The sequence below is a fragment of the Mobula birostris genome, chromosome 1 (assembly GCF_030028105.1).
Source record: "Mobula birostris isolate sMobBir1 chromosome 1, sMobBir1.hap1, whole genome shotgun sequence".
Classification (NCBI taxonomy): Eukaryota; Metazoa; Chordata; class Chondrichthyes; order Myliobatiformes; family Myliobatidae; genus Mobula; species Mobula birostris.
This window is the reverse complement of record NC_092370.1, coordinates 227589432-227601579: the sequence shown is the minus strand read 5'-3', so window position 1 is coordinate 227601579 and position 12148 is coordinate 227589432. Positions and strand designations below refer to the sequence as shown.

At 39.0% G+C, this 12148-nt stretch overlaps 1 protein-coding gene across 7 annotated transcripts in view; it reads right to left on the bottom strand.

Annotated features, from left to right (window-relative positions):
* Nucleotides 1-12148, bottom strand: part of foxn3 (forkhead box N3) — a 414510-nt gene that overhangs the window by 373745 nt on the left and 28617 nt on the right. For 2 of the 7 annotated variants that reach the window (XM_072273005.1, XM_072273059.1), the window contains exon 1: nt 8992-9171. The exons of 4 other annotated variants lie outside the window; for them this stretch is intronic. The gene's annotated coding sequence lies outside the window, so the exon portion shown is untranslated. Of the gene's footprint in view, nt 1-8951; nt 9172-12148 lie in introns of those variants that run through there. One more of the 7 variants, XM_072273026.1, reaches the window with a different exon arrangement.

The window sequence follows — 12148 nt, the reverse complement described above, 5'->3', positions numbered from 1 at the left end:
TTCGAGAATTACTTGACTCTATTCCAGTTCTGAGATGGTTAATATTGCTGATGTATAAACTGTAGTCTCTTCCCCAGATGAATAAGTACTGACCAATAAGGTGGTAAAGCTGTGCATGCCTACTGCCATTTTCGGTGAGTTTCTGTGTACTTAATGCATGGACTCTAGGTTCAGGGATCCATTCTGAATGCTCAACTCTAACTCGTACATCTTTGGAATATGGGAGGAAAACAAAGCACCCAAAGGAAATGCACACGGTCACAGGGCGAACGTACAGACAGCAGCAAAATTGAACTCCGGTCGCTGACTCCATAAAGTATTATGCTCATCATTATACTATTGTGCCATCCCCAAAGAGGAACAAAGAAAGTACCAAAAGTAAGTGATTCTAGGGCACTACAACTCTGCAACTGATAAGACTGGCAGATTTCAATTATCTCAAAATCAACTAAGATAACGCTAGTTAGGAATAAACATCTGGAACATATTCAAGAGAACCTTCTTGATCAGTAAATATTATTGCCCAACAAGAGGAGGAAGTAATGTACACAAACTGATGGAGGAACTCAAGAGATTAGGTAGCATCTATGGAGAAGAATAAACAGTCAACATTTCAGTCCAAGGCACTTCATCAGCAAATTAGAAGGAAGTAACACAAATGATTCCAAAGAACAAAGTGAAGGACCAAGGGTCAGTGGAAGCACACATAGGCAATGATCATCAGATCTAAGCTTTTGACAAATAAGTCAAAACTTATCAGACAGAGGATGAACAATTTCAACAGGAAGAGAAGTAATCAGTCCAGAACAAGTATAACTGAATATTGACAAATGATAAAGTGGGTGACCTTCAGCTGAGAAGAGGGTTCATCAACCGTTAACATTCATTCTTTTCTCTTCCCATAAATGTTGTTTGACCAGTTAAGTATATCAAACATACCCTGATTTTATTTCAGATTTCCAGCCCCGACAATTTTTTTGCTTTTCCATTTTAGTTGCGGGCTAAGTTCAGTTCCATAAGGTGAAAAACCAAGAGAACAAAAACAGAGCTTCCTGGATCAAAAAATGAGACAGAAGAAGGTGACAAGACAAAAATAAAACACTGCATGACGCATATCAGGTGAATAATTCCAGCGAGAATACCAGGCTGTATATAGTACATCAATAAGGAAGGTGAAAAGGAAAATAGGCTGAGGAATGGAAGAGCGTGAGACAAGAATCGCAATCAACAATCCAAGAATCTTCTACAGACATGTAAAGAGCAGGTGAGAATTAGGAGCTACAAAGAGCTCATCAATGAATAAAAGCTGTGATATATATTATAGGACTTCATCACCAAAAATCATTAAGAGACTACTATATCTTATAGCCGTATTGCAGTATTACACTATTCAGCCCATCAAGTCTGCTTCACCATTCTATCGTGGTTGATTTATTTACACCCTCAACCCCATTCTCCTACCTTACTCCCATAATATTTGATGCCCTTACTAGTCAAGAACATATCAACCTCCACTTTAAATACACCCCGAGACTTGGCCTCCACAGCCATCTGTAGCAATGAATTCTACAGATTCCCCACCCTCTGGCTAAAGAGTGGCTGGAATCTGGAGCACCATGATGACCATCACAAGTCAATTATTTAGATGAACATTTGAAAAGTCCTAACATAAGCTACCAGTCAAGAACTGAGAAATGGAATTAGCACACACACAGTCAGTCAAAGGGCCTACTTACATGTTGTATGACTCAATGACAATGGCATAAAGGATAAAAAATGATATAGATTAAATGGCATGGTTCTAAAAAGTATGTAAGGAACAGGGAGTACTTGGGCATAGTATAGCTCCATATGTCTCTCAAAATGGCAGAACATGTTGACAAAATGATTAGTAGAGCATACGGGATCCTGGAACACACATGTGATAAGAGTGTTAAGATTAGCTTCTTTTTGTCTAACGTACAGCAAAACATACATCATAATATACATCGAAACATCAAAATGCACTGTTTTTGTTAATGAACATCACAATGTAAGGATACCCTAGGGACAGCCCCCAGAAGTCACAATGCTTTTGGCACGAACATAGCATGCCCACAACTCACTAACCATAACTCTTGCATCTTTGGAATATGGGAGGGGACCCACAAGGTCACGGGGAGAACGTACAAACTCCTTACAGGCAGCAAGAATTGAACCTGGATTGATGATCACTGGTAACTGCTACACTACCATGCTGCCCATGAAAGCAGGGAGGTATAGTATCGGTATAGCAGTTAACTTGGCTGACCAACAAGAGGTCTGTGGTAATGATCAGAAACACAAATTCAAATCCTACCATTGCAGCAGTAGAAATTTTACTTAATTAGAAAACTGGAATTCAAAAAAAAGTCTTTTCAACGATAACCATAAAAGAACCAGATTGTCCATCTAGTTCACTAATGCCCTTTGGGAAGAAAATGACACTTCTACCCAGTTTGGGCAATACAGATCAAGGTTCAAAGTAAATTTATTATCAAAGCATGTATATATCACCATACACTACATTGAGATTCATTTTCTTGCAGGTATACACAGTAGAATAAAGAAATACATTAGAATCAATGAAAAACTACACATGAAGACTGACAAACGACCAATGTGCAAAAGACAAACTGTGCAAATACTAAAAAATAAATACGAAGCAAATAAATAACACTCTGAATATGAGTTGTAGAGTCCTTGAACCTGCGTCCATAGACTGTGGAATCAGTTGAGTGCTGAGGTGAATGAAGTTCTCCATGCTGGTTCAGGAACCTGACCTAGCGACTCGTCAGACCTTCGGATTAGCAAGTAGTCAGTTGTACCAATATGTACAAACAGGGAAAGAATAAAACAAGTAGACCATTTGCTATTGAGTGAACACTAAATTCAAACAAAGCCAAGCCAATCCTAGCCAAGTTGACCTTGCAAAGTCCTCCCCACAAATTTAGAGAACTATCCCACGGACTAATCAAGCTACAGCCTGGGAATAACCACACTCACAGAAGAATCTCTCACATATAATGCGCGCTCCATAACAATGATATGGTAAACTGAACTACTGGAGTGCCACGTGGGTGGCTATAAATACGGATATGTACTGACTATAATGGAAACGTATGTAAAGGATGAAAAGTTATTGAATGGTTTATTGTATATATTTATTTTTGAATAAAGTATATTTTGAAATTAAAAAAAAATAATCCTTAAGTACTTTCTGTCCGATCGGGAAGCTAGACCCATCACAAGTGATACAATGGATTACTGGCTCGTGTGATTAGTCCTGGAATTCTTTCACATCCACATTCCTCTGTGTGAACACTACTTGGAAGAAGCATCGAAAGTAGCAATGTAGTCTGGGTGAGTGACTTCAGTGTCGACTGCTAGGAGTAGCTTGGTAGTGTTATCACTGACTGAATTGGCCAAGACCTGAAGAACATTGCCTCCAGAGTGGGCATGTGATAAAGTAAAGCAACACAACGAGAGACTGACCTAACACTGTCCCTACAAATCCCCCCAAACAATGCACCAGTCCACGAAAGCATTGGTAGGAGTGGAGTCATTCCAATAGTCCCTGTGAGTCAGAATTCCATCCTCAACCTGGGGACATCCTCCATTCTCATAATCAGAATCAAATTCATTGTCACTGACATATATTATGACATCTGTTATTCTGCAACACATAAAAATTTATTATAAGTTTATTATACAAATAGATAGAGCAAGAAGAAAGCAAAATAGTGAGGTAGTGTTCATGGACAGTTCAGAAATCTGACAGTAGAGGGGAAGAAGCTGTTCATAAAATGTTGACTGTGTGTCTTCAAGTTTATGTACCTCTTCCTGATGGCAGTAATCAGAAGAGGGCATGCCCTGGATGGAGGGTCTCCTTAATGATGGATGCCATCTTCCTTAGCAATTGCCATTTGAAAGGCTGGGGAGGGTTGTGCCTCAGACTATTACTTAATGGTGCAACATATTCATCATTCTACAGTTCGAACAACCCAGGGGGTCGACATGGGTTTCAAAGAGAAGTGTGGAAGAGCTTACCAGGAGCAGCATTAGGCCAGGTGTCAGCCTAGTGAAGCTGCAACACAGTATTACACACATAACAATAGACAAGCTAATCACAAAATCTGCAGTTCAAGCACATCTAATCATGAACAGTGGTAGACAATTAGAGATAGTCCAAGAAGGTGCCCACACTGAACTCAGGGAAGGGAGAATATATGAATGTTAATGACAGGGCTCAAAATGTCAGGTGGATGAATCATCTCAGCATCTTTCTGCAATCCCCACCATCACAGAAATAAATCTTCAACAAATCCAGTTCATGCACTCAACATGCATCAGATTCAGATTAATTTATTTATCACACCTACCTCAAAACATACGTGAAATGTGGCTTTTGTGTTAACAACCAACACAACCTAAAGATGAAATGGAAACATCTCTCAAGTGTCACCACACATTCCGGTACCAACATAGCATGGCCATAATGTTCAGCAGAACACTACCGGTGATAACAAGAATAGCAACACAACATAAAACAACAATACAACAGCAAAACAAGCCCTTTTCCCTAGATAAAACACCTAGATAACATTCAGGACTGGATGAAAAGTAATAATCATGCTACTAAAGTGCAAAATAATGACCATCTTCCACAAGAGAGTATCCTGCAACCTATGGCTGACTTTCAAAGATTAAAGATTAGAATAGCTTTATTTCTCACATTTAAATCAAAACATACAATGACATGTGTTATTTAAGTCAATGACCCAACACAGTCCGATGATGTGTTGGGGTCAGCCCGCCAAGTCTTGCCATGCTTCCACTGCCAAAACAGCATGCCCTCAATTCACTAACCATTACTAACCCATGTCTTTGGAATGCAGAGGAAACCAGAGTACCTGGAGGAAACCCATGCAGTCACAGGGAAAATGTACAAACTTCTTGCAGACCACAGCAATAACTGAACCCTGATCACTAGAAAAAGCAAGGAGAATGGGAAAGAAATTACCGGAAGTTTGAGAAATCGATGTTCATGCAATCAAGTTGGAGACTACCCAGATGAAATATGAGGTTTTGTTCCTCCAACCAGAGTGTGGCCTTATCATGGCAGCAGAGGAGACCATGGACCGACATGATGGAATAGAAATGGCGGGAGGAGAAAGAGCAGCACGCCGCGTGTGCGCAGCCCTCCGGTGAAAAATGATATCATATCCATTAAATAGAGGTCGTGGACAATTCTGATTTGATGGAGACGGACGTGAAAGCACAGAGGAGCATCTGGAGAAATTTCTGAAACGCCAGTTCGCTGCTGTTGTTACTGCGCGGTCGGGAATCTTCCAGAGGGAAGACCTCAAAATCCCTGGCTTTGCCCGCTGTTGGTGACCGAGATTGAGGTCGAATCATTCGGACAGAGATGGCACTCAGTACTCGGTGTCGGAGAGCTGATCGGAGGCTCGAAGTTTTGGGATGTACTCAGTGTCGGACTGTGGTCGGGTATGGCAGGGACAGTTTTTCTTCCTTCTCCCGTCTGCGTGAGATGTGGGACATTTGAGGGACTTTGAACTTTTTACTGTGCTCATGGACTTCTTCATCAAATTATGCTATTGTTGCACTGTTATAACTATATAATTATGTGGTTTCGTTAGTTCTTTCAGTCTTGGTCTGTCCTGTGTTTTGTGATATCACACCAGAGGTAATATTGTATCATTTCTTAATGCATGCATTACTAACTAACAATAAAAGAGGATTGCGTGTCTTCATAATCTTAAAAAAAAGTCGAACTGAAATGGGTGGCCACCAGGAAGATTGCAGGATTATGAAGTACAATTCAAAAATAATTACACTAACCTCATTTTTACTTTATACATGGGAAGATAGGAATGTGATTAAATATTCAGAAAGGAAAGACACTTTCAATGCTGAGACAGTTGATGGCCAACAAGGTAGGCAGATAGGTAATTTGCAACATGATGTATGGAACAGAAATTCTCAATGCCAATGCACCTTCAGCACTTGGACCAGTCATGGGAGAGAGCTTCAAGAACATCTTTGAAATTTTTATTCTTCAGTTATGAACAGTTGGTCTGTTCCAAGAACCTAGTGTCAAGTATGCAAACTACATAGTATGTCCAACAGCATGGATTGAATGTAGTTAAGACATCAATGTTAAAGAATATTGCTAGAGGTGGTGGTAGAGGCATTGAAGAAACACCTAGATAGGCACACAGATGATACAAAAACAGAGAGCTATGTAGGAGAGAAGGTTAAATTGATCTTTGAATAGGTTAAAGGTTTGCAACAACATCATGGGCCAAAGGACTTTGCTCTATGAATGTCATCTTGGGAGAGGATAATGATGTTAATTCACTTATCTTTCCATTGGGTTTGAATGATTTTGTTGTGATGAAGCCAATGAGCATAAAACATCTCACAAATGCCCATGGGGTGACAAGCAGATAACAAGTATAAGGAACTGTCGATTGATGGAACATTTTCAGCCAGGTTAACTGGGAATAGATCCCAAGTTTAACTTCAAAATAGCACCATGATGATATTTGAGAATGTCTAACACCGTACATGTAAGGTTGCAAGGATGTAATGCTGATTCTTTATAAAGACACTAATCAGACCACACATGGAATATTGTGAGCAGCTTTGGGCCTCTTCTAAGAAAGCTAGCATTAGAGAGGGTCCAGAGGAGGTTCCTGAGAATGCCCCCAGGAATAAAAGGATTAACATATGAGGAGCATTTGAAGGCTCTGGGCCTGTAGTCACGAGAGTTTAAAAGAATGAGGAAGGACCTCATTGAAAGTTACTGAATATTGAAAGGCCTGGATAGAGTGGCCGTGGAAAGGGTGCTTCCTATAGTAGGGGTGTCTAGGACCAGAGCTTACAATTTCAGAATACAAGGACACCCTTTTAGAACAGAGTTGAAGAGGAATTTCTTTAGCCAAATGGTGGCGAATCTGTGGAATTCATTGCCACAGACAGCTATTGAGGCCAGGTCACTGGGTACAGTATATTTAAAACAGAAGTTGACAGCTTCTTGGTAAGGGTGACAAAGGCCATGGGGAGAAGACAGGAAAATAGATTTGAGAAGGATAAGAAATCAGCCATGATAGATTGGTGGAGCACACTCAATGGGTCAAATGGCCTAATTTTGCCCCTACTTCTTACGGTCTTGTGGCTTAGATCGGATCTCAGTTCAACATATCTGACATTGCAATGTACCGTAGCTATTGTATTGATCTGTCAAATCTCTGGAGGAACTTTCAGGCACAATCTGCTGACTCTAAAGCAAGAAAGTGACAGCTGACACAAGGATCAAGAAATATCATTTGGATCTGGTATCATAAAATATAAAACAATTTGTTTTATAAAGGCATGAAGTTAATTATACTTATCTACTGTGAAAAGTAATCACTCTACAATGTCATTTGATACATGCTTTCCCTAGGTGAATGATAAGAATTTAAGACGTGTGTAAATACCCATCTGACATAAATACTTTTCTGATCCATGTTTGAATGTTAGCCAGCATTCCTGATATTGTTCTTTGATCAAGTAACACTTGCCAGCTAAGTGACATGATCTGGAGGAATATTTAAAACCAAACACATCAGTCTAACCAAGCAATTAAAATGGTGTGGAAACAATAGATTCAGATTCAAATCAGACCTGATTCAGATTCAGATCGAGCAAAAAAAAAGTAGATAAAAATATGCTTTAAATATAAACGTAGTAGGAAATGAAAATATATGGTGGACCAAACAATAGTTCAACATATTGATACTCTAATTTACTGCAAATGACTACACACTCAAAATTAGGTACTAAAGTGAATGACATAATACAAGCCAATGACCACTTCAAAATAAAAATCAAAAATTTAAGCATTGCAAGGTGAATTATGAAACTTTACTGTCCCTCCAGTCACTCAAGAACATCTCACATTTACAATCCATCATTTTAAGTTTTATATTTTTCTTTTCTTCTTCTAAGTTTACCATACAATGAAAGTTAGTAGTACACTGCCCTTTGCTGAGACTCAACAATTAAAGATTAGCGATCTAATTAGAGATTACCTTTCCTCCAGTTATTTTATTGAAATGTTTATTGTCACTTGATTGACTGAAGCAAAGTTGCAATTTGAGATACCACACTGAGTAAGCAATACCATGGGTATAAAGATGAGTCCTTAAGCTCTGTACCGTTTCATACCACCCAGGACACGCTCCCTTCTCATTGCTACCATCAGGGAGGAAGTACAGAGCCTGAAGACCACAGTCAACAGCTTCTTTTCCTACACCATCAGATTTCTGAACAGACATTGAAACCAGGAACACTGTATCACTATTTTTGCTCCCTTTTTGCACTACTTAATTATTATATTTTGTAATTTATAGTATTTTTATGTATTGTATTTTACTGTTAACACAAAACAATAAATTTCACAGCATATGTCAGTAATGTTAAACCTGATTCTGATTCATATAAACATAGTTCTTGCTTTCAAGTAAGTATGTTTACAAACCATGAAATAAGAAGGAAGGCTAGTCTAAATCCATTGATATTCTTAACACTGCTTAATTAACTCTAAAGCACATTCATAAAAGTGTCACTTTTTGAAAAAGAACCTCCTGAATAGCTGAGGCCTATGATGAGGCATAAACTGCATACATAAACCACAAAGCATTTCTCAAGCAATTATTTCAACATATGGCTGCTGTGTGGACGACTGACTGAAGCAGTTTAGAACTGGAGGGTGCACTTAAGTGCTTTCCCACTCACATAAAACAATGTGCAAACTACTATGCCCAAAACTTCTTCCACTGTTGCTCCACCACAGGTTATACTATCATTTTTCAGATATAAAAGCTCATACAGAAAAGGACATCTGATACCAGAGTTCAACGTACTTTCAGTTTGAAGATACTGAAATATTTGCAAGTTCAATACCTATTTAAAAAACGGCATCACTTTCTTCAAGTTTCCCTGAGCTCCAGGGTCAGATGTGCAGATCAAAGCTCATGACAGGCATTAAACAGTTGTAAATAAACAATTTTTTTTCTCTTTTAAAAACCTTTGAGAACAGAGGCAACTGCATACAGTCGGCAAATCATCGAATCCTTTTCACTTCCTTCAGTATAAGAAAACAAGTGACTGACACATTTCCTGTCAACGGACCTTCCCTCAGATAAAGCACAGTTCCCTCGAACAGGAAATCCTTGAACATACACATGCTGTTGCAAGACTTATTTGTGCTTTTTTTCACATGCAAGGTTAAAAGTTTTTCCAAAAAAAATAATTTCCAAAAATCCTTGCTACGTTAGACAACTATTTTTATGGCGGTAATTTTAAAACAAGGAATTATTTTATTTTAAATTTGTACAATTTGTCTTCTCTTCACTTGTTGTTTGGCAGTTTTTTTTTCATAAATTCCATTGTATTTTTTAAATTTTGCTGTGATTACCTGCAAGAAAATGAATCTCAGGGTAGTATATGGTTACAATAAATTTGATAATAAATTTACATTGACTTCGACTTAAATTTAATTTGAATGCATGCTGCCTTTTTGCAGCCCACCATTCAACTAATTACACAGTAATGAAAAAAAAGCTAGGACATCAGTCTTACTCTCTCATGAAAGAACCTTAATCTGCAGGTTTCAGACAAGAAGGCAAAATCAACTAATGTTTTTGGGTCGACGGGCTGCAGTGCATTCATGCAGAGAAGACAAACTGTTAGGCGCAAAGCACAGAGAAGACAGGCACAGAAAGGGCATTGCCTAGAATTATGACGCTTACAGCAAGTTTTACATTTAAATCAATTTATTTTCTACAGCGTTGCTGCTAACTTATCACTGGGAGCAAACAAACTAATTTTTTCTCTTTTACTAAATTTAACAAGACAACAGTCTCCTTAAGGAGAATAAAAAAACTTTGCCGACTATGAAGTTATGCTACCATGTCAGCAATTGAATATATGACCTTCATTTGACAGGCACATACTCGGGTTTCAACAGATGACATGAGAAAGCAAGCAAAGCCTAGGGCTTTATGCATCTGACCAGAAATACAGATATCCTTTTTAAGAAGGTGGGTGTCTTATCTTAATCTCTATGGCAACGGTGCCTCTGTCTAGTTATTGGACACCCTGAACTTCCTGTGCCAGCATAAATGAGCGAATCTGAATACGTCCTTTCTAACCACACTAGTCTCTTGACAAAAATATCCATCCACAAGAGGGCACGGTTTAAACTCCAGTAATGAAACAAACTACATTTAGAGATCAGACTATCAACCTTTGCATAGAATTCAATACAATCCAGACATAATGTTCTGTTTCATGGACTCAAATGGATCACAGAGTAGGAGGAAATGGTTATTAAGTCAAAAGTGCCAGTAAGTATTCCTAACAGTGTTTCTGCATTCCATGCTATTGCAGATGGCAAGGAACAGCATGTGGATTTCAACGTTTCTAATAGAGGGCTTTGTCACAAAGGGGAGAGAAGAGTTGGAGCAGCTGAGCATCATGTCTCAATTACATCCCATGCAAGCAGTGCATTAGCACATCACAACTGTCCAAGATATGAGGCACAGATCGAGGGGACAGCCAGAGACTTTTTCCCAGGGCGGAAACGGCTAATATGAGGAGGCACAATTTTCAAGTGACTGGAAGAAAGTATGAGGGCAATGTCAGAAATAAGTGTGTGTGTGTGTGTGTGTGTGTGTGTGTGTGTACGTTTTTTTTACACATGGAACACCCTGCCAGGGATTGAATTGATTTTATTACCTACATCCTTCATATACATGAGGAGTAAAAATCTTTTCCCTACATCTCCGTCTAAATGCGCAATTTATAGCAATTTATAATAAATACTATGTACAACAGGATAGTCAATAAAACATAGAAATACAGTTGTATCAGCGTGAGTTAAGCAGTCTGATGGCCTGGTGGAAAAAGCTATCCCGGAGCCTGTTGGTCCTGGCTTTTATGCTGCGGTACCGCTTCCCAGATGGTAGCAGCTGGAACAGTTGTGGTTGGGTTGACTCGAGTCCCCAATGATCCTTCGGGCCCTTTTTACACACTTGTCTTTGTAAATGTCCTGAATAGTGGGAAGTTCACATCTACAGATGCACTGGGGTGCAAGAGAAGGTCTGTTGCTAGAGCTTTTCTCTTAGCAACAAAGGAGACTGAGAAGTGACTTGATAACGGTGTACAAGATAATAAGAGGCATAAACAGAGTGACAGACAGAGACCTTTTCCCCTGGATGGAAATGACAAATATGAGAGGGCATAATTTTAAGGTAATTGGAGGAAAGTATAGGGAGAATGTCAGAATAAGTCCTTTTTTTCCCCCCACACACTGTGTGGAACACCTGCCAGGGATGGTGTTAGATGCAGATATAGTAGGGGCACATAAGAAACTCTCAGATAGGCAAATTGATATTAGAAAAATGGAGGGCTATGTAGGATGAAAAAGCTGACACAACCATTGCGGGCCAAAGGGCCTATACCGTGCTGTAATGTTCTATGTTCTGACTAAAGGCCACGATCAAGTACAAACAGGAACTTGAGAGGAAACTTCTTCACTCAGAGGGAGGTGAAAGTGTGGAACAAGTTGCCAGCAGAGTGGTGGGTGCAGGTGTTTGACTGCAACATTTAAGAGAAGTTTGGAAAAATACATAGCTGGGACAGGTATGGAGGTTGGGCTACAGTCCAGGTGCAGGTCAATGGAACGAGGCAGAAGAGCAGGGTATACAAATGAATGGTGTGACTAAACTCACCAACATGGCAAATATTTCAAAATCTTTTCAAGATTTACCAAAAATTCTCCAAGCTGTCATGCATTATTTTATTTTTAAATACATCAATTCTTAAAGTAGCCCATGGAGAAAATAAATACTCATACATTGTGGAATTCTTTCACAATCAATGCCAGTGTGACAACAGAATACATTTTATTTTAACCACCATCTCTCCTAGACATCAAATGTTTAGTTTTAATTAATTTATTTAATTCGTTCCACTTATCCAATCCAAAAATTGCAAGCACGTGAAATTATTGAATATTAGCCAGAAGCTTTTCTAATCCGTTAAATGAGAAAAGATG